We start from the raw sequence: 22,831 nt of genomic DNA on the forward strand, positions 1-22,831 counted from the left end.
AATAAATTCATGTTAAATTATTTAACTTGAATAAAAATAGTATTTATCTTTTGGGGGCCAAAATTTAAAACTCCTATACTTAGCTCTGCCAACAGCCTGTTAAGTAACCTTTGGAAATAAATTTATATTTTTAAACCTGATTTATAAAACACATGACTTTTGCTACATTGTCCCTAAATTCCATTTAAGTTCTAAAAATTTATGCATTTTAATGAACACATTTTACACACTTCACAGAATAATCTATAGTTAGTATAGTTTACGTTTTCTATTTTTTACTTTAGTGCTAATTTGCAGCATCAATTTTATCCTTTTAGGTCAAGATGTGTTCTCATAATATGAGTTAGGCAACGTGTTATTAGTTGTTACAGAAATATATATATATATATATATATATATATATATATATATATATGTCAGAATTAAAAAACTTATAAAGGTTTCTCAACTGTAGGACTTTCATAGGATCCTTATTATGGTAATGTACAATTGTATTTTCTATGGGAGAATATAGTAAATGCATTTCCAAATTTATATGGGACTACTGTCCCATAAAATATTTTGGGGAAATACTTTGACAAATAATGTTACATTTAAGGAAAAGTCAGTAGATTTTCTGAACCAGAAAAATATTAAAAAGCACGATGTGATCTGTGCTTTAATAAAATCCAGCATATATGGAAACATGTCAAAAGGGCAAAGTTTAAGGAATTAACAGCTAGAATGTTGCAGAAGATCAGATTGAAATTATGAACAGGGAGTTGTCAGTGGAACCACAGAGAAAAGGGCAGGTAGGAGAGACTTTTTAAGTATTGATAAAACTGAGTGAGTAAATGCAGGATATGAAGGGCAGATAATTCAAGCACATCCTGAGTAAACTGTTGTGTAATCTTAGAAATAGGGAAATTAATGTAAGTATTGGTGTGCATATCAGGGATGAATTCAGACTGGACAGATTGTATGTGAAGGTTATGTCTTCTAAGTGGGCCTGTATAAAGGCAATTAAAAATATAAGACAGGAGCTGGGAAATGTTTCCCTATACCATCATCATCATCGTGAGGTAGGGTCATTTCACCAAGGGAAAGGGTGCCCAATAAGTCATTTCCAGCTCCCCTTCAATTTTATTTCCTGTCTTTCCTGTAATTGCTTGGCTTTATGGACACTACCTACTAATCCATTGGCCTCACTGAAACTGCTAATTCTTGAACAAACCATACAACTTCTAGGTTTAAGACTTTGAAACTACAATTTTTTTAAATTAATTAATTTATTTGAGAGAAGGATGGGAGAGGGGAAAGCAGAGAGAGAGAATCCCAAGCAGGCTCCATGCTCAGTGGGGAGCCCAAAGCAGGGCTCCATCCCATGACCCTGGGATCATGACCTGAGCTGAAATCAAGAGTCATGCAACCAACTTAGCCACCCAGAAACCCCCAAAGCCACTATTTCTTGTCATGGGAATACACTTTTCCGAGATACTGGATTAGCAAACTCCCTTCTTTTAGTTGGTACCCTTTCCAGATATCTTCTCCTCCAAGAGATTTTCTTAGAGCACCATATTTAAAAAGTAACCAGCACCAGTACCTCATCATTCTCTATCCCAATAACCTGGTTTTTCTTTTTTAAGCTTCTTTGTCTCTTCATTACTGAACTGTAGAAGTTCTGTACCTATTATGGACATAAATTCTTTGCCAAACATATACATTATAAATATTTTATCTTGGTTTATGGCTTAGCTCTTCATTTTCATATAAGTATCTTGAGCACCAATTTTTATTTTTAATACATTTGATTTTTAAAAATAATCCAATAGTTCAGTAACTATTAGTGTATCTATAGAGTTGTACAAACACTGCCCCCATCAGTTTTAGAATATTTTCATCAACCTATAAGGAAACTCCATACCCTTCAGCCATTATCTCCTCCCTTCCCAGTTTCCCCATTCCACATCTCTAGGTAACCATTAATCTAATTTCTGTCTCTATATATCACCTAACTCTAGATATTTCATATAAATGGAATAATACACTAAATGGCCTTTTGTGTCTGGCTTCTTTAATTTAGCGTAATGTTTTCAAGGTTCATATAGCAGGATTTCATTTCTTTATATTGCTGAAAATATTTGATTGTATAGACATACCATAATTTATCGATTTATCAGTCAATGAGCATTTGTGTTGTTTCCACTTTTGGGCTATTATGAATAACATTATGAACACTTGTGTACAAGTTTCTGTGCAGACATACGTTTTCATTTCTCTTGGGTATATAACTAGGGGTGGAATTGCTGGATCATACGGTAATTTTGTTTAATCTTTTAAGGAACTGCCAAATCAGCTGCAGCATTTCACATTCCTACTAGTTATGTCTTGCTTTGTTTTTTGAATAACGCTTATCATCACTTACATATTTATTTGTATACATGTTTACTGCCTTGAACAGTAAAGCATTTTCCATTGTGAGCATAGACACTTTATGCAACTTTCACATTCTATGTTTGATACCCAAAAAATGACAAAGTAATACTTGATAAATAAGTGAATTAATTTGGGTATACTTTGTGAGCTAAAATTAGGGTACAGTATCCATCTCTGGATATATCCATGCAGTTTTATTTATTTCCACCACACCCACACACAAAAAATAATAAATAGGGGTTAGCAGCAAATGTGATAGAGTGGTCATTCATCCATATTTCTTTTTCTAAATGTATTGTCTTTTTTAAATTGCATACTCTACTTTTCCGGAAGTATGAAATATTTCATATTTCAAGTTGAAAAATTTGTATAAAAGGAAATTTTTAAAGGAAAATATAACATGAATAGACTAGATTTCATGTTTATAAAATTTTACTCAAGTGGCAGGTATTTTCCAAATCAAAGGAGGAAAAAGAGCAATTGCTAACACCCAATCCAAAGAGATGGTAGTGTGTAGGAGGGATGCCTAAAAGTGAACTTAGAGGGGCATCTAGGTGGCTTAGTCAGTTAAGCGCCTGACTCTTGATTTCAGCTCATGTTATGATCTCACGATTCCTGAGGTCAAGCCTCATGTTGCACTGTCAATGTGGAACTTGCTTAGGACTCTTTCTCTCCCTCTGTCTCTGCCCCTCCCCCCGCTCTTTCTCTCTCTGTGAAAATAAACAAATAAACATTTTTAAAAAGTGTACTTAGAAAAGAGATAATTAGGTGAAAGAAATGTGTTATTTGTTGTTTCGCTATTATGATATTAATATTCTTGAGAGATTATGTGCAAGAAAGGGAAGTAGTCAGTATAAATCTAGGAAGTGAGGAGCCAAAAATGGAAAGGAAAAGGGAAGAACCTTGAGATTTTTACTTGTTGAGGATATAAGCTTATCTATGAACTTTCTATCAACTACAATCCTTTTAAAAAATATGGGGCACCTGGGCGGTTCAGTTGAGCATCAGACTCTTGATTTAGGCTCAGGTCATGATCCCAGGGTCATGGGATTGAGCCTTATTTTGGGCTCCACACTAAGCATGGAGCCTGCTTAAGATTCTCTCTCCTTCTGTCCTCACCCCCCCCAAAAATAATCTTATTCTACATGAAATATTATACCCATCTTAAGAAAACTGAGGCTCAAAAAAGAAGTATGATTTTTCCAAATAGAATGAGACAGCTAATATTTGCATCCCTGTTTCTGTAACTCCAGAGTTCATGGTCATATCACCATACCAAGCTGTCTTCCCAAGAATTGGGGAATTCTGTCTTCAGCAATGTCTATGAAGTACCCAGCTTCTGGCTGCCTACAAGGTTATTCTGCTTGGCAATTATATCACTGTGGTAGAGATGACTATATCCCTTATGGAAACCAAGAGCCATCAAATCAATCTAAGTAATGTCCCATGCTCTGATCCCAAGTAATATCTTTCCTTCCTCCCTTCCTTCTTTTCTCTTTCTCTTCTGTTTTTCCTGCTATCCATCCTTCCTTGCTTCCTTCCTTCCTTCCTTCCTTCCTCTCTCCCCATCTCCCTTCTGCCTTTTCTCTTTTTTAGGTTTGTTTAGTGGTTAACAGAAGGAGTCTGGAGTGAGACTGTGCTATGGGCTCCGTGTGTCCCCCTACAAATTCATATGGTATCTTAACCCCCCAGTAACTCAGACTGTGCTGTATTTTGAGATAAGGCCTTTAAAGACATAATTAAGGACCAATGAGATTGAGGTGGGCCCTAATCCAATATGACTGGTGTCCTTATATAAAGAGGAAACATTAGGATATGGATACACACAGAGGAAAGATGTACTACCTATAAGCCCAGAAGAGAGACCTCAAAAGAAACCACTCTTTGTTGACACCTTCATCTTGAACTTCTAGCTTTCAGAGCTGTGAGGAAATAAATTTCTATTGTTTAAGCTACCCAGTCTATGGGATATTGTTTTGGCAGCCCTGGTAAACTAGTACAGACTGTAAAACTTCACATACCAGTTTAGTCACTTACCAATTATGTGAATTTGATAATATATTTATCCCCTCTTTGCTTCTGTGTACTCATCTATAAATTGGGTATTTTACTAGAACCTACTTCACTGGATGTGAGGATTAAATGTAAAGGAATTAGAATGGTGACTGCTTCAGTAAATTTTAGTTATTATAATTTGTATAAGTAATGTTTGACATCATGTTGGGTGCACTGTAAAAAAACCGAAGCTCAATATTCATGGAGCTTATTCTTCCTTGAGAATGTTATCTCAGATTCTATGAAGGTCTAGAAAATAATTGAAAGCATAGCACTAACTTGGAAAGAGATTAGGGAGAAGCTGAGAAACATTTTTGTACTGATTTGGTTAGTATGCAAGCCAAGAATTCCTGGGCTACAAATTAGAAGATGAGCAGTACGGATCTTAAGGTAAAGTGAATATTCTAAGGATCGCAGTCAAGTGGAGCTAGAAATATGTTGGCAATTTGGCTTTGGTGACTGGAAGAGAACTCAAAAGGAATGGCAATGGACATTGATGTGAATGAGAACTTACGGCAGGATTCAAAGAGCAAAAAGCTCACAGAGAATGGAAGACACTAAGAGTAGGCTGGAATTACAGCATTCGATTTCTAGTACATAATTTTGGGAAAGACATGAAACAATATGTAGACAGTTACAGATCTATTCTACCTTTAGTTCCGGGAATGTACTCTTTCTTGTTATCTTCTGTGATCTGTCATCTTGAAATTAATCTGGAAAAATTTCATATTGTGTAATTGTGTTGTGTATTATCAGCACGGTGCTTATATAATTTAAAGTTCCGAGCTCACATATTATTGAACTTCTTTTTTAAAGTTTTACTGTCAATTTGCAAGATCAATGCATACTTTGCTATGTCTAAAAGGGAGGAATTTCATTTTGGCTGCTTCTTTGTGGTGTATCAATGAAAGACAGGACAGACAAACCTGACAACCAGAAAAGAGGAAAAAACAGATTGAAGAATAACTCCAATTTTCTGCTCAGCAGTCGCTAACGTTGTTATCCTCTTGGTGTTTATTACTGCCATCTACTCAATTTGGCTGGTCCCTTGGGGGCTACCTTTCTGCCCACTAAAATTTGGAGCCTTCTTTTATCTTTAATCTATGTGCCTCCTTGGCTCTTTCACATTTTGGGTGAGTTTGCTGCACACTAACACCAAGGATAATGAATGAAGAAATAGAGAATTAGAATAAAACTTATGGTGAGAGAAGGGGAAGATAAAAACCCTCCAGTGATTTTTAGTTTTCTATTTTCTCTGTGTGTTTTGAAGGTCATTTTTTATGAGTAGTATTTTCAATGGAAAATTCACAAATATTCATAATGACCAGGGTCCAGAAATGTTTGTTGTTTTTTTTTTAACTATTTTTAATAGGCTTCCAACTCTTGTTCCTGGATGGAGAGTTTCTGAACTTGCATAATCTCAGTAAGAGAATTCAGAGCCAGACTTTTCTCAGGCAAAAAATATTTTTTTAATAAATACATTGTGGGAATGCAAATGTTTGGGTGGCTTCTCAAGAAAGGTCTAAGGCTGTGTGACTGCACATTTGCCACATAATAAGTTCTAACAAGTCTGTACAGAGCCTTCTTTATCTCTTTATTAACTCCCCCCCACCCCAACCCCAGGTCCACATTCTTGGAACACTGAGTCATCATTATAAGCATTATTTTGGCATCAGGATTATTTATCTATGAAATAAGGTTAAAATTAGATAAAATGTGATGAGATTCTGGCTATAGGGAATATACACCACATTTGTTTTAAGAAATATTAGAAGTGCACGGTGCCTGGGTGGCTCAGTCGGTTAAGTGTCTGACTTCGGCTTGGGTCATGATCTCACGGTTCGTGGGTTCGAGCCCCATGTCAGGGCTATTTGCGCTGACAGCTCAGAGCCTGGAGCCTGCTTCAGATTCTTTGTCTCCCTCTGTGTCTCTGCCCCTCCCCCATTTGCGGTCTGTCTTTCAAAAATAAATAAATGTTTAAAAAGTTAAAAAAAAAGAAATATTAGAAGTGCAAAGATACAGCATTTATAAAACATCATTTTAAAATAAAGTCTTATCATTTTTTGAAGTGGTTTCTTATCTATTAGGTCACTGTATCTGGACAATAATGCTATACAGCCAATGGCACAGGTATGCTGAATTTATGTTAGAGATACATGAGTTATTTTCCAACATCACATGGCTAGTAAGTGACAGAAGCAAGACTAGATCCTCAACTTTCCCAAAGGTTCCTTAAAGTAAACAAGACTTATGGGATAGAGACTAAATACAATTCAGGAAAATATTATCCAATATGTCAATTACTTATATCTGTCTGTATTTATTTGCCTTTGAAATATTACCTTTATTGTGAATTGAAGACTATGAGCAGGCAATATCACCAAAGGAACTACAGTATAAAAACCAGTTTCTCTGGTTGCTAATCCTACAAGTATAATTGATTAACCAATGTAAGAAAATAGCTTAAAAGCAGGCATCTAGGGAGAAAATCTAAATGAAGACTCAGTCTAAAATATGAATATGAATCCCAAATAATTCTACAGCTAATTATAATTATATGCTTGAAATAACGCTCAAATAAAATAGGAGTTTGCTGTTTTCAACTTTGGTCTTTAGCCAAGATTTTTTTTTTTTTTTAGATTTGTATATGTGTCTTCTATTTCCTCTAAAATTTGGGGAAAAAAGAAAATATGATGCTTTAAAGATTTTCAGGTACCTTTTTTGCGGTTCCTTTGTGTGACTTGTTCTAATCTATTCATTCAATCTTTGGCTACTGGGTGAATTTTTGTGTCCTCTTCCCAAGTATAAGGGACCCCCCTCCTGCCAGTTTTGTTTTTTTTTCCTAAGGCTTTGACCTGTGCCCTTCTTGAATGCGGTTAGCTAAGGTTTGGGTCAAAAGCCAACTTCCCATATTTATGGATAGACTAATGCAGAAATATTTACACAATAACAGAATAATCACTAATGGTGTACCTGGGTGGCTCAGTCGGTTAAGTGTCAGTTTCTTTTTATATTTATTATAAAAAAATGTCAACAGAAAAGTAATGAAAGATGTATTTACAGAAATTGTTTCTATATGTATTTTGCAATTATTTGATTATAAATATTTTTCATGATACCAATTTAATTTTTTCATTCAGAAATATCTATAGTTCAGTCCTCTTTCATCATAACTTCTATGATTATAATAAGCTTATAAGTTTTAAGTAATTGGAAATTTTATTTTTTTCCCCATCTCCGCAATGGGAAAAATGCAATATTTTTTATTAATAACAGCGTTTAGAAATTGTCTATTTCATTTATGTTTGATTCTATCTAGAAAAAACATAGTATTATCACTTAGTTTTCATCTAAATGATATATCTGCACAAATGAAAAGCAAGCATTCTATGGTAGTTAATAGGGGATGGGAGTGAGAAAATTGGGGAAATGTTGTCTAAGTGTACAAATTTGCAACTAGTAGATAAAAAAATCCTGGATATCTGTTGCACAATGTAATAATTATAGACAACAATACTATTTTATAAATTTCAAAGATGTTAACAGGCAACTTAATTGTTCCCACCACAAAAAACAAGTGATAATTATGTGATGCAATGGAGATGTTAGCTAACATGGTAATAATCACATTGCAGTTTCCAAATGTATCAAATCAACATGTTATACACCTTGAACTTACACAAAGTTATATGTCAATTATATCTCAATAAATATTTTTTTTAAAATAAGGTAAGCATTCTGTTTGGTATTGTTAAGATAGTATGAGCCATAGGCAAAATATACTATGACTATGTATTACTAATTATAGTAGATTTAATAAACACCTTCATTTAAAGAGGGAGAGTATTATTGAGAGACTGATGATTTTGTGACCAACTGATCTTATTAATATTTACAAAATTAAAACGGTCTTCTTAACTGGGGAAGGTAATACATGTTCATTTCTAAGAAATCATAAAACACAGGGGCGCCTGGGTGGCTCAGTCGGTTAAGCATCCAACTTCAGCTCGGGTCACGATCTCGTGGTTCGTGAGTTTGAGACCCGCATCTGGCTCTGGGCTGATGGCTCAGAGCCTGGAGCCTGCTTCCGATTCTGTGTCTCCCTCTCTCTCTGACCCTCCCCCGTTCATGCTCTGTCTCTCTCTGTCCCAAAAATAAATAAACGTCAAAAAAAATTAAAAAAAAAAGAAATCATAAAACATAAAGAAAAGGAGAAGAAAATCCTAGAATAGCCATCAACCTACACACTCAGAGAAAACAAAACAAAACAAAAAACACTGATGCATATGATTTCAGATATATGTGAACATGTGTGTATTAGTGTATTTACGTAAACGTGAATAATCACAGCACATATGTATTTTGGTAACCTCCTTTGTCATCGAACATGAGGATATAGGTATCTCTCTAAAATGACCTATATAACCTCATTTAATAACTGTATAATATTTTATTTTTTATTGTTTTAGAATTTATTTTGCCAATTAGAAAATTAAGTTATCACAAACATTACAAACATCAATGTAATAAATATATTTGAAGTTTAACATTTTAAAATTTCCTTCACTATTCCTTTCTGGTACATTCACAGGCAAGGAATTATTAGGACAAAATCTTGTACATTTTTAAGAATTTGCATGTGTGTAAATTGCCATTCAGGTATATAATTCCAATATACACCTTTTTCAGGGGCTTATAAAAATGTTTATTTCTTTGTCTTTGCCTAAATGGTGTGTATGTGTGTTATGTGTGAGAGTGTATATGTGTTCCTTTAAACTTTACCAATCACTCATTTGAACTGCAATAAAAAGTGACTGTCTTTGTGGACAGTATGATGTCTGTGACCAAATTAGAGAAATATTTTACAAAGTATGAAGATGCAAAGTAAAGATTGGTAATAATAAATATATGCATCTGCTCTGGTATACTATTTTCTTTCAAAATAAATTAAGGGTCAAAAGAGATGAGCGAGCAAACAAATATATTAATGTTATTTCATATGTAGGGTAAGACTGCAAAAAATAAAGTGAAAAGAATGGACGTAAGAGAGGAACAAGATGCCTTTTGAACATCAATCTGGTTCTTTCTAGTTGTTAACTAGGAAAAAAGCTTTAAACATCCATACAACTCTAGGTTTTTAGCTGCTAAATAAAGGTTAGAACAGGTTATAATCTGTGTTGATTTTGAATAAAGATAATATGTGGAAAACACACGTAACAGAATGCGTGGCCTTAGTGGGCTTTCCTTAGCAAATTTTCACCCCTGCAAACTCCAATGTGTACAGAAGTAGCAAATATCTCCAGAGTACAGCCTAAAGTTTGATGAGAGTAAAGAACCAAAGAAATGGCCACATTTGTTTTCAGAATGGTAAATGTGACTTATCCCAATTCAGGCAACGAGGAAAAAAAAAATGGAAGGGGGTTAAGTGTGGGGAAAAAAAAAAAAAAGATCTTGTTTATCCTCAATTCAAAGAATCATTATTTGAATCACTGTTTTCAAGAGAATTCCTGACATCTTCAATATCACCAATCATCATACCTCATCAGCATTCTCATTTATAATCCTTAAACTATTTGAGTTTAGCTTGATACTAAACAAAGTAAGTTAGATTAAGACTTTTCTCTCCACTCTGCCTGCTGCGCACTCGCCTGTGCCCCTCCTAACGATGCCTCACAAAATCAAAGAAATCAAGGACTTTCTGCTCATGACCAGGCGGAAGGGTGCCAAGTTCGCTGGCAGCCACCATTCTGCTTTCTTCATGGACTGTTCTAGATGTCTCCTCCGTCAAGATTAAAAATAATAATAATAAGGATAATGTGAAGTTTAAAGTCCGATGCAGCAGATACCTTTACACTTTGGTCATCACAAAGAGAAGGCAGAGAAACTGAAGCAGTCCCTGCCCCCCAGGTTTGGCAGTAAAGGAGCTGAAATGAACCCGGCACACTGATTTGAACTGTATTAAAATTTTAAAAATTCTAAAAAAAAAAAAAAGAAGAGAAAAGAAAAAGAAAAAGACTCTTCTCTTGAAAAGAAAATTGCAAAATAAGGTGAAAAAACACAGTATGTCATATCATATCACACTATGATGAACATCAGAGTTGAGCTATATACTCAGTATTAGATGATTAGTACTCTTAATAATGTAAGAGTTGTAAACTGGAAAGGGTAATATCTGGGAAACACATCCTAGATAAAGTGAAATACCAAAAACCTTTGAAGTCTTGGGAAGAAAACTTGAGAAATTAGGATAAAGAGCAAGCAAAATGTATAAGAAATGTTATACATTAAAGTTTAATGAAAGGAAAACTCATATAATAAATTTTATTTAAAGGAAAGAATATACCTTTAATGAAAACATGAAATAAATGTAAGGGACAGGATCAAATAATGGCAGGTTCAGATTGCCTTAGATTTTGAAGCACAGTGTGACCCAACGAAGCAATATATTATCATATATAAAAATTATCAAGCATTATTATATGTATCCTCCATACTTCATGTCATAACATCACAAATGTTTACCACACACACACAAAATATAAAACATGAAACTAAGAAGTCCTCCTAACATGTACACTTGGAAGTTTTTATGGAGTGAGTTTAAGTATATTCTGGAATATCAGAAACCCAGAAGCTTCCAGATAATATTTTAAAATGAAAGCTGTCTATGATATGTAATATCATTGGAAGTGGAGTTTGGGAGAAGCGGCCCGATTTGTGAGGAAATTAAAAAGTAAATTCAAGATAATTTGTTGATTAAAATTACATGGAAAGTGAGGAGAGAGAAGAATCAAGGACAATTATAGTTTCTGAGTTAACAAAAAGTCAGTGGATGGTTCCAGGTAATGAGTTAAAAAGAAAAAGAACCTGTTGCCTTAGGAAGGTGATGAATTCAGTCTGAGGCACTTTTGAGTTTGAAGTTTCTGTAAGACATTCATTGGAGCCATGAAATAAGAAGCCTAATACATACATGTGGAGCTCAGGACAGACATCTCTGCCAGAGGTGAGAATCAGGGGCACCCGGGTGGTTCAGTCGGTTAAGTGTCCAACTCTTGGTTTCGGCTCAGGTCATGATCTCACAGATTCGTGAGTTCAAGCCCCGCATTGGGCTCTGTGCTGATAGCATGGAGCCTCCTTGGGATTCTCTCTCTCCCTTGTTCTCTGCCCCTGCCCCACTCACGCTGCCTCTGTCTCTCTCAAAATAAATAAATAAACTTAAAAAAAAAAGAAATGTGAAAATCAAAGTATAAATGATAATTTCTTCTGTGTAGTGGATGAAACAGTTTTAACACATACTTGTGTAGCACTTGCTAAGGAGCGGACATTCTTCCTTTTACAAACTTTAATTTCATGTAATCTGTGACTCTATGAGGGGAGTATGAGGATTAGAACGGAATACCCTAGAACTAAACTCCAAAGAATGAGAATGAGGAAAAGGTCTGAGAAGACGACTAAGAAATGGCCAGGGAAGCAGGAGGAAACCTGGGAAGCTATAGTGATATGGATGCTAAGGGAGGCACTTCAAGAAAGTGTTGCAGGTTGACAATGTCTGAAGCACAGAGGGTTCAAAGGAAGGCATGGTGGTTAGTGTCAATGACATTGTCAGTACCCTTGCAGAATGACAAAAGATTTGAGATAGTTGTGTGGGCAGGTGAGCTGTCGAAGGAACTGGAATAGAGGCTGTGAACACAGCAAGTTAGGGTATCAGTTCATGAATGTATCCGGAAAAATAAGAAAAGTAAAGGGAAACTTCTCTTGAGGGTATAGTTTTATATGTTTCTGCCATTAGAGAGAGGGAGAAAAAACTAAAGCAGAAAAAAAAAAATGAATAGAGGATCCTATAACATGAATAGAAGATCCTGGGCAACAGATGAAGAGGGTCTAAATTTAGACCTGAAGAAAAGAGTATATTCCATTAAAATGAGAGGTGGGGGCACCTGGGTGGCTCAGTCAGTTAAGCATCTGACTTTGGCTCAGGTCATGATCTCCCAGCAGTTCGTGAGTTCAAGCCCCGCATCAGGGTGTCTAATGACAGCACTGAGTGGCTTCAGGTCCTATCTCCTTCTCTCTCTGCCCCTACCCTGTTTGTGCTCTTTCTCTCTCTCTCAAAAATAATAAATAAATATTTGTTTCAAAATGAGAAGTATTCTTTTGGGGGGGTTGAGGAGGTATGATACATTTTCAGATGTGTGAGTGTATGTACGTGTATGTATTTTGCGAAGGAGTTGTTGAAGAGCAAATAGAAAGTCGATGTTGTTGCTGTGATTCAGTTTTCTAGGTGAATAAGAGGTTGAGATTGTTCAAAATGTCAAGTAGTAGTGGATTTTTAAAAATGTGAGGGTTTGACATCTTCTCTAGACAAAATAAAAGGAGGTATTGAAAATTTCTTGTTAAAGGATTTCTGGACCTCTGGGATCCAAAATTATAAATTCATAATAATTGGCCTGTGAAAATCAGTGTTCCTTCTCTCTAGATATCAAAATTAAACTTTTGAAGGATCCAGAGTTGGATTTTATCAATTGGGCAGAGATAAAAGACCACAAGGGCAAGACTTTGAGGAGTGTTGGCAAGAGGAAACATGTAAGTGGTTTGCTATTTAATCATCCACAAATAATTTTTCCTATGTGTACATTCTTTCTTCAAAAAATGTAGATGATATGTTATGCTAGCAATATCACATACTCAGAAATTTAAATATATGAAAATGGCTAAATGCACACTCATGTTTATTTTAGCATAAAAATGTTACATTTTTAATGTAGATATGCAACGTTATGATAATTATCAGATATGGTGACACATCCATCTATCAGATGTAATATTACACAAAGTTAAATTGGTAATGTTAATGACTAGAAGCTAAAGTGGGGGAATAATCATGGTAATATGAATTTTAAAAGCTGAATACAAAAAATATGTCTATTTTAAGATCAGCTAAAATTGATGTTCATGCAGAAAAATATGTTTTAAAAAGGGAAAATATATTAGGCTAGTGAGAATATGGATATCTTTTTGTCATTTTTTTAACTTTTTAAATTGTTTCAGTTTTCTTGTTTGTTTTCATATTGAACAACCATTTGTAACCACTTTTTATCGATATTAGTAAGCCGAAAATGTTCAAAATCTAGATCTCAGGGAAAGATAGCCTATGTCTACTCCAGGAATAAACTTATAAATAATAAGCTTCATTACTCCACTTTAATCGTAGTGATTCCATTTCCCCTATGGTGATTGGTTTAATTATTTCTATATGATAAGTTTCTGACCAATGATATGAGAAAGAAAGTATGCTATTTTCCCGGGGTTCGAGATTATGTACTTTTGAAAAAGATTCTTGCTTTAAATGGAGCCACATGGAAAAGGCCACATGGTGTGTCTGTCCATTTGTCTTTATGTGATGCTTGTGACTGAAGCAATCATCTTATAATATTGAGACCTACCTGAGATAAAGACTATCTGTTGTAAATGATAGAAATAAAATGACAGGGGAACCTGGATTTGTGTTGAATTAACTGGTCTTGAAGCATATTACCTCTGTGCTTTGTACAGTAAGATAATATAATGAAATAAGTAGCCTCATTATCTAAGCTAGTTGGCTGTGGTTTTGTCCTACACCCAGCCAAATGTAACCTGAGAGTTATTTTGCTTTTATTACTTTCACAAACTGCTTATTAACCAATTTTTTTCAACTGTTTTGATAAAGGATGCTTGGGGGATGAGAAAATAGTATCAGTACTACAAAGCCTACGTAAGAATCCCCTTTTCTCATCATTAAAACTGTTTTAACACTAAAATAATGCCTGATGTTTTGCTATTAGAGTCCGATTTTTAAAGTTCTTAAAAATAGTTTGTCTTTTGTTTTTTTTAGTTTTCATTTTTTAAGTAATCTCACTGCCCAAGTTGGGACTAAAACTCACACAGAGATCAAGAGTCACATGCTCTACTGACTGAAGCAGTCAGCGCCCCTACAAGAGTCAAATTTTTAGATTATGTTTTAGAAATATACCCAGGGTAAAGATAAAATATGGAAAACAATGAAGCAAAACATTCTGACCTGATAAGTAAATTAATATTAGAAACACAGGGTGATTCAAAAATAAAACAACAACAAAACACATCCTGAAATAACTGCAGACTATTGACTTTATTCGTGTTTACTTAAAGACTGGCAGTCCACTAGGGAAACATCTACTAGATCTGGCTCCTGTTACAGGAAGTCATATTTCCGGAGACTTGTGTAATGTGAAATTCCCTAATGTTAGTTAATAGGTCACATCATAACACTTATCTGTGTTTTAGATTGTGACAATCTCATTGATAAAAAACTTTGTTACTCTCTTTTACATTCGGAAGCAGTTGTCACATATGATTTTATAAAGCTGGAGAGTTTCTTCTAAGAATAATACATTAAAAGCTGTTCACTGTGTGAGCCTAACTGCTTGTCATGTATAATGTAAGAAATAAAAGTAAAGACAATCCCATAGAAAGGAAATGGTGACAATAGGGAGAAAGAGCGAATATCTTCATGTTATAACCCAAAAATAAAAACTGAAGTGGAGAGCATGATGATACAATTAGATACTATTAGAGATAAAAGAAACCATAGGGATAGGTATTTTTTAAGGAGAAAACTGAATCCCACAAACAGACCCCCCCAAAGTCTTACATTTGCAAATTGGCAGAACTTCAATTCAAACATGGGAATTGCGAACATTCAAGGAAAAGGCACCTGGTTCAAGAAAGACCCACTGTTCTTGCAAATATCTTCCTCTTTTTTCCCCTAAAGTGGATTTCAGGTTATTTACAATCTCTAGAAACTAACATTTCATCAAGTTCTAACTAGGGGATTTTATTCTCTGTTTTGGACCTATGTCCTATAAGTAAAATAAGTCAAGAAGAAACTCATCAATTAAAACAATTTAAAATCTTTAAAAATTTTTCTATGTTTATATCTTTAAAGAGGAAAAATAATCTCCCTTTAAATAATACTAAGAAATACTAATTCTTATTGCTAGTTAAGAGAGAACAGAGACCTGGGAAATTGAGAAGGAAAATTGAGAAATGATGGGCAGGGAGAGAGGAGAATAAAGAGATAATTAGAAGTTATGAGTCGGGAAAATGTAAATATGTATAAATATTTCTAAAAATCTGTAAGTCAAGTCTGAAGAAAATATGATATAAATCTTCAAATACTAAAAATATAATGAACAAAGAGAAATCACGTAGAAACTCATAATAGAGGAAATAATGCCAAAGATTGTTTGTTATATATTTACCCATGATTACCAAAAGTCTTTTATAACAATATGCATGGAATTATATTGTCTAGATTTTACAGTTAAATTTGTAAGACTTTTTTTTTGCTGCTGTTCAGAAGTAGATGTCATTCATTTCTTTGAGTTTATCTTTCCTTATCAGAGTAACTCTGCTTCCCATACTAAGTTTATTTAAAAGCAAAGCATTTCACAACATACTGTATTCATGTCTTTTCTTTAGCAGGAGGAGGGGGACAAAAGTTGGTATTCTATATCAAACCAAAATGGAGGTTTCTGAGAATTCAGTTCTGCTTAACTACTGAAGCCAATAGCTTCAAATAGAAGGAAATAGAAAAGATACAAATGAATACAATAAATACAGCTGTGAGGAGAAAGAACTGAATATATTAACTGTGGTTTTTTTCTATTATTATCAACGTCCATATTTAAAAAGAGAACAATATTGAAAGATCTACAGTTGCTTCTATTTTTCCTACTTTTTATATTTGCTTTTCTAGGTACCCATTATAGAGCAAGATAGGAAAATGGTATTGCAGGACCATTGCTTCTCTATATAACTGTCTATCTATTTATCTATCTATCTATCTATGTATCTATCTATCATCTATTATCTTTTGGTTATACAAATACTGTATTAATTCTAATGAATCTGTTAACTCACATTGAATGTAACATCTATGATCAGAGGGTATACGTACTTTGGAAAAACACAGAAAAATGGTTGAGACCCTCCTAATAGGGTTCAAATTAAAACTTTGATTCATAGCTAATGCAATTCAGGTTGATATTACCTTTTTTTATTTCAAGAATCAATAACTAAAGTCTGGTCAAGTTTTCTAATTTCCCCTCAGTCTCCTGTCATCACAGATTTTGTCTCTGTTTAGACAAATATATTAGAAACTTCTCAATTTTCTGCTTCTGCTTATCTTAGTTTATATGAGAAAAGGACAGCAAAGTGTTAGCCCATGTATGATGTGGGGGGCCCCAAGCAGACTGCCTCAGGATGGGCCACTTTGGCATAATGATTATTCTGAGCTGAAGGCAATCAACACCTTACGAGCTCAAGAGAAATTTTGGGATAACCTGGTGGTTCAGTCAGTTGAGCGTCCAACTTCAGCTCAGGTCATGATCTTGCGGTTTGTGAGTTCGAGTCCCACAGTGGGCTCTGTGCTGACAGCTTAGAGCCTGGAGCCTGCTTTGGATTCTGTGTCTCCTTCTCTCTCTGCCCATCCCCCACTTGTGCTGTGTCTCTCAAAAATAAAAAAATAAATGTAAAAAAAATTAAAAAAAGAGAGAAATTTTTAATTTCTTTCCCAGAATAAGGGTTACTAGCAGAGATGAATTTTATCTTGAGTGACCTCAAGATTTGTATGGCAAGGCAAGCATCTAATTACCAAACATCTGTTCTTCTTATTGCTCTGTGAAGTACATTCCTTTCCTCTGAAGTCTCAGACTCCCTAGCTCAAGATGACATATATGCCTCATTTTGCCTGTCTTTGGAATTTCCATGTCTATATGGATTCCCCATACATACGATATTAAATTTTATTTTCTCCATTAATCTGTCTCACATCAATTTGATTCTTAGTCCAGCTAGAAGGATCTTTGAAGAGGAGGAAGCAGGTAACTTTCTTTCTGACTGGAAAAGTATTATGGTTCCAAATATTAGCTAAAGGTTTTGTTTAATCTCTATTTATTTATGTTGAGAGAAAGAGTGCTCACAATCAGGGGAAGGGCAGAGAGAGAGGAAGACAGAGAATCCGATGAAGCAGGATCTGTACTGTCAACACCCAGCCCAATGCAGGGCTCCATCTCATGGAGCAAACCGTGAGATCATGACCTGAACCAAAATCAAGAGTAGGATGCTTAACAGACTGAGCCACCCAGGAGCCCCTATGAGCTAAAGATTTTATCCTGAAGTACAGTAAACATGGTGAACCAATAATGATCAGTTTTCTCACTCAGTGAGAGTAATTGCTGGTGAAATAAGTCCTCATATGGAAAAATCCTGGAATTTATGCTTGTGCTCTAATGAAAACTATCTGGAGGTGTCTGAGCTTAGTTCCAGATTGAAACTGCAGCTGTTCGTGACTGTACCCATATGTTTAGATGACATCCTGAGTTCAACTTCTCTGAATCACCACTGTAAAGGAACAGGGAAACCCCAGGGACCTGAGTCATGGACTTCCAGGAACCATTAGCGTGTTGATCTTCAGTTACTTCAATTTAGACTATAAAATGTCAAACCCATAAAAGAATGAGAACTGTAGGCCCAGAGAATGAAAGGCAATTGGTGCCACTTCTTTTTTTACTCATAGGATCCAATAAATAGTTCTCTGTTTTTCTTGGTTCCTCCTCAACGAATGCTCATTATTTTACATTTTTACAAAAACCAGTTAGTCTGTCCAAATTGTCATTTCTTTTTCTCCCATCCAAATTCAGTCTAATACATACTCATATAATCAGGAATCCGATAACCTCTTCTTGTTAAATGCCCTACTTAATTCCTTTGATTGTAATTTTCTGAGAATAGAGAACAGAGTTTTGATTTTTTTGTAAGCTACTTTAAATATTAATAATTAAATTAATTTATACATTATTAAACTGTATGGCATTGCATACTTTTTGTATCATGCAAAGGACCTAATATATAAAAAGCATATTGAGTTAATACTCAGCTTTGAAGATATTAAAAATTGAATCTGCTTATTCAAGTATAATGATAGAACTGAAAGATATCTAAAAATGATTTAATCTCTCCCTTGGCTTTTCAAAAAGATCTTTTCTCAAAGATTTCTTTTTCGTTGGATAACTTTATGGCTTATCTCACATGAAAAACTTTATAAAGAGGAGCTCCTGGCTGTCTCAGTTGGTAGAGCACGAGACTCTTGATATCAGGGTTGTGAATTCAAACTCCACATTGGGTGTAGAGATTATTTAAAAATAAAAATCTTCAAAAAAAACTTTACAAAGATAACTTCTTTATGTAGCCTTCTCTAGGACATATTATTACTTGATACTCTTTTTGATCCTAACTCTATATTCTGTTTTCTTTAGATATTTAATCACATCTCAGGTATGTCCTTCATGGTGAGATATAAGCTACTGAGATCTGAGGGAAATTAGGCTCCTTTCTAAAATACAAATACACACATGCACAGACATTTTTTATGCACATTTCTGGGCATCTATGGATGCCCACTCACTCTGTTTAATTGAGGCATCCAGTACCTACTACAAGGAGAGACCGTCACTTGTATGTCTCTGGTTTCTGAATATGGAGATGATAATATGGAATGCAGATAAGTGGTAGTGGGGAGAGTAATGTTGATATAACAATGAAATGGCAAACAATGGTATTTCAAGGACTTTTTACTTTTTAAAGGGCTTTAATTAATGCATGCAAACTTAAAATGGCTTTAAATGAACTGACCATATATAGAAAAAATTTAAAAAAAGAAATCTCTTGCCATGTGAATTGTGGCTAATTTAAGTTCTCCTGGATTAAACATCTTTCTTTAGTTGATACATTCATCAGCAATTCCTTAAGAGAAAACATACAAAGCATACACAAAAAGGTTAATCCTGGGAAGACTAAAATAGGAAAAAAATTATGGGCACTAAAAAAAAGGTTTAGGTGTTTCTAAGATAAATTGCTTATCTCACAATTTTTTGAGAAAGCACATTAACATCAGGATGTGGATGCACAATAATTTCTTTGTTGTGTACCTGCTTCCTATCCTCATGGACTGAACAACTATGCTAAAAGAGATTAAAACCACAGAACTCCAATAAGATATATAGAAATCTGAATAATGTACCCACTTTCACCTGATTATAAGACCAAATTCTAATGCTAAATATAAATTTTGTCTACAGCATTTATCATTTGGGATTATGTTTGCCTCAACTGGTATAAATAATTGAGCTTTGAGGTATTTCAAGCATCTTAATTAATATACATGTAATTGGAGTCCTGGAAAGAAAGGAATGTGCCTAAGAAGGCAAATGGCATCAGATGGAAATGTGGATCTATACAAAGGAATGAAGATGCCAGAGCATGTAACTACATGGGCAAATATAAAAGATTTTTTTTAACATTTAAATCTCTTTAAAAGATAATTAGCTCATCAATTTGACAAATGTATCCTACTAATATAAGATGTTAATAAAATGAGTTTGGAGCATATGGCTAGTCTTTTTAGCTTCACAAATTTTCTGTACATCTAAATGTATTTAAGTAAAAAGTTTATTTTAAAAAGATGACTAATTGAAACCAGAATAAATTTATAACATGTAAGGAAACAAAGTATATGGCAACAATAGCACAAAGGCCAGGGAAGGAAAAGTAGAAGTACACTGTTTGAAGTTTCTTGTACTATTAGAGAAATGGCTTAACATCTCTTGAAAGTAGAATGGGATGAGTCAAAGATGTGTACTCTCAGCCCCCAAACAACCACTAAAATAACAACGAATGATAGCAAATAAACCAACAAAGGCAATAAAATATTATCATACATAATACTGAATTCAAAAGACCCCAAGTAAGTAAAAAAGAAAACAAAAATAGTTAGGACCAATAGAACAACAGCTAAGTGAGAGACATGAATTCAAACCTATCAATGATCACATCAAATATAAATGCTCTAAGCACTGTAATTTAAAGGCAAATATTTCCTGATTGAGTAAAGCATCAAGACCAGATTATATATTGCCTAAAAGTCCATTTTATTTATGAACAAACAAGTGAAAAATGAAAAGATCTTAATATAGACATAAAAGAATAGAGAATGTACAAACCACTAATATCAAGAAATGAAGGTTTCACATTATTACAGATTCTAGTATAAGGAAATAGTCGGATGCGTATAAATTTGACAACTTAGATAATTGGACCAATTTCTTGAAAGACAAACTACCAAAGTTCACTCAAGAAGAAATGAATAATCTGAATAGCTTATAATTATTTTTTATTGAATTTTGTAATTACAAACCTTTCCACAAAGAAAATTTCAGTCCCAGATGGTTTCACTGATGAATGCCACCAAACATTTAAAGAAGACATAATACAAATTTTACATTAACTACTCCAGAAAATTTAACAGAAGGTAAGGAGTACTTGCCAATTCAATCTGTAAGCCCTGAATTACCCTGATACCAAAACCAAAAACGACAATATGAATAAAAAACATTAGCCTCCAGGACAGCAATATCAGGTAAAAATAGGTTCCAGTTTGCATCAGGAAACAAAACAGGAAGATCCTGTTTTCAGTTTTTAAAATTTAGGTATCCAATATTATAATATTTGTACTTTTATTCTATTGAGAAAATATAAAAGGAATATTATCATGAATCTAGAATTCTTCACACTGAATTCTTTTTTTTTAATATGAAATTTATTGTCAAATTGGTTTCCATACACTGAATTCTTTTTAATAGTTTTCTGTTTTTATTTTTTATTGTGGTAAAGTAGATATACCATGAAATTTGCTATTTTAACCATTTTTTTAACATCTAATTTTGAGAGAGGGAGAGAGAGAGAGAGAGAACGAACAACTGGGGAGGGACAGAGAGACAGAGGGAGGGAGAGAATCTCAAGCAGGTTCTATGCTGTCAACACAGAGCCCGACATGCTCAAGCTCATGAACCATGAGATCATGACCTGAGGTGAAATTAAGAGTTGGAGGCTTAACTGAGCCACGCAGGTGCCCCTGCTATTTTAACCATTTTTAAGTGTACAACTCAGTAGCATTAATTACATTCACAGTGTTGTACAATCATTACTGCTACCAACTGCTGAAATTTCTCATCACTCCAAACAGAAACTCTGTATGCATTAATCAGTAACTCACCATTTATCCCTTCCTCTAGATGCTGGTAAACTCTAATCTACTCCCTGGCTCTATGAATTTGTCTATTCTGGATATACACATGGAACTATATACTATATGTTCTTCTGTGTCTGGTTTATTTCACTTTAGCATGCTTTCAAGGTCCATTCTTGTAGTATGAATCAGAAATTCATTCATTTTACATTCATGCATATTTGAAAATAGTTGGCACAAAAAAGAGCAAGAGTAGGCATATGATATTTTAATATAATCATTTTGATTCATTTTGTAAGATAATTTGAAGTTTCCTAAATGAATTTTAAAAATATCAAAAGTTTGCAACAAACACTATTATTCTGAAGGCTCATCCCATTACTAAAGTTTACTCCATTTTTAAGTCTTGTAAAGTTAAGAACGAGGTGATGCTTAGAGATGGGATAATATGGGATTTGAGGCGAGGATAGACATTGATATGAATCATGAAGAGGAGAGATAAACTGAGGTTGGCAGCAGAGTGGTGGTGGCACTGAGGGTGTGGTACAGTTGAAGGATGCCAGTGACAAATTATGCTGGTAATAAAAACACTACATTTTATTAGTGCCATATTGATTGATACTTTCACATTTCTGATGTTGAAATAGTCTAATCAACAACATATAATATTTATTCAGTCTACAGAGAATGCTACTATGCTATTATTACATTTTGATTAGGGAATTCCTTGCAGTAAGTCCATGTCACCTCAGGGAACTGTGGTCCACCAGACAGAACAATTGGAATAGAAATACTGCATCACTGGCACTTCTACTATGGATCACGGTGTCCTTTTACTCTTTTGTCTTTAAAATAAAATGTGTTTGTTCCAATTAAGAGAGAACATAGGATCCCAAAGGAAGTCCTAAAGAGAGATGAACATAGCAAATTTGACATGGATCCAGTGCTTTTTGTTATTGGTTCTGGAAAGAAGAAATGTGGCAATGATTAGGTCATCCTTAGCCTTTTGGTAGTTGAATCCTAAATTTTGGTTCTACATGACACCTGCCACTTGGAGAAGAAGTGAAGACAAGGAAAAAAGAGTAGTGGGAAGACTGGGCTCCTGGCGATGATACATCACACCAAGAAACCAGTCATGGAGGATTTCAGAGACCTACTAGAGAAAGAACTTTCTGGAATAACTTGCAACATTTCTTCATTTTTATGAAATTTAATATTCAGAAACAAGGACTTTAATAGTCACTCAATTTCTTGAATTCA

At 34.3% G+C, this 22,831-nt stretch overlaps 1 protein-coding gene across 10 annotated transcripts in view; it reads right to left on the reverse strand.

The window, feature by feature from the left end:
* Positions 1 to 22,831, reverse strand: part of TFPI (tissue factor pathway inhibitor) — a 102,263-nt gene that overhangs the window by 42,083 nt on the left and 37,349 nt on the right. For 8 of the 10 annotated variants that reach the window (XM_042949404.1, XM_042949402.1, XM_042949398.1 and 5 more), the window contains one exon: positions 5,122 to 5,183. The exons of the other annotated variants lie outside the window; for them this stretch is intronic. The gene's annotated coding sequence lies outside the window, so the exon portion shown is untranslated. The remainder of the gene's footprint in view (positions 1 to 5,121; positions 5,184 to 22,831) is intronic. 10 annotated transcript variants of the gene reach the window in all.

The sequence above is a fragment of the Panthera leo genome, chromosome C1, assembly GCF_018350215.1.
Source record: "Panthera leo isolate Ple1 chromosome C1, P.leo_Ple1_pat1.1, whole genome shotgun sequence".
Classification (NCBI taxonomy): domain Eukaryota; kingdom Metazoa; phylum Chordata; class Mammalia; order Carnivora; family Felidae; genus Panthera; species Panthera leo.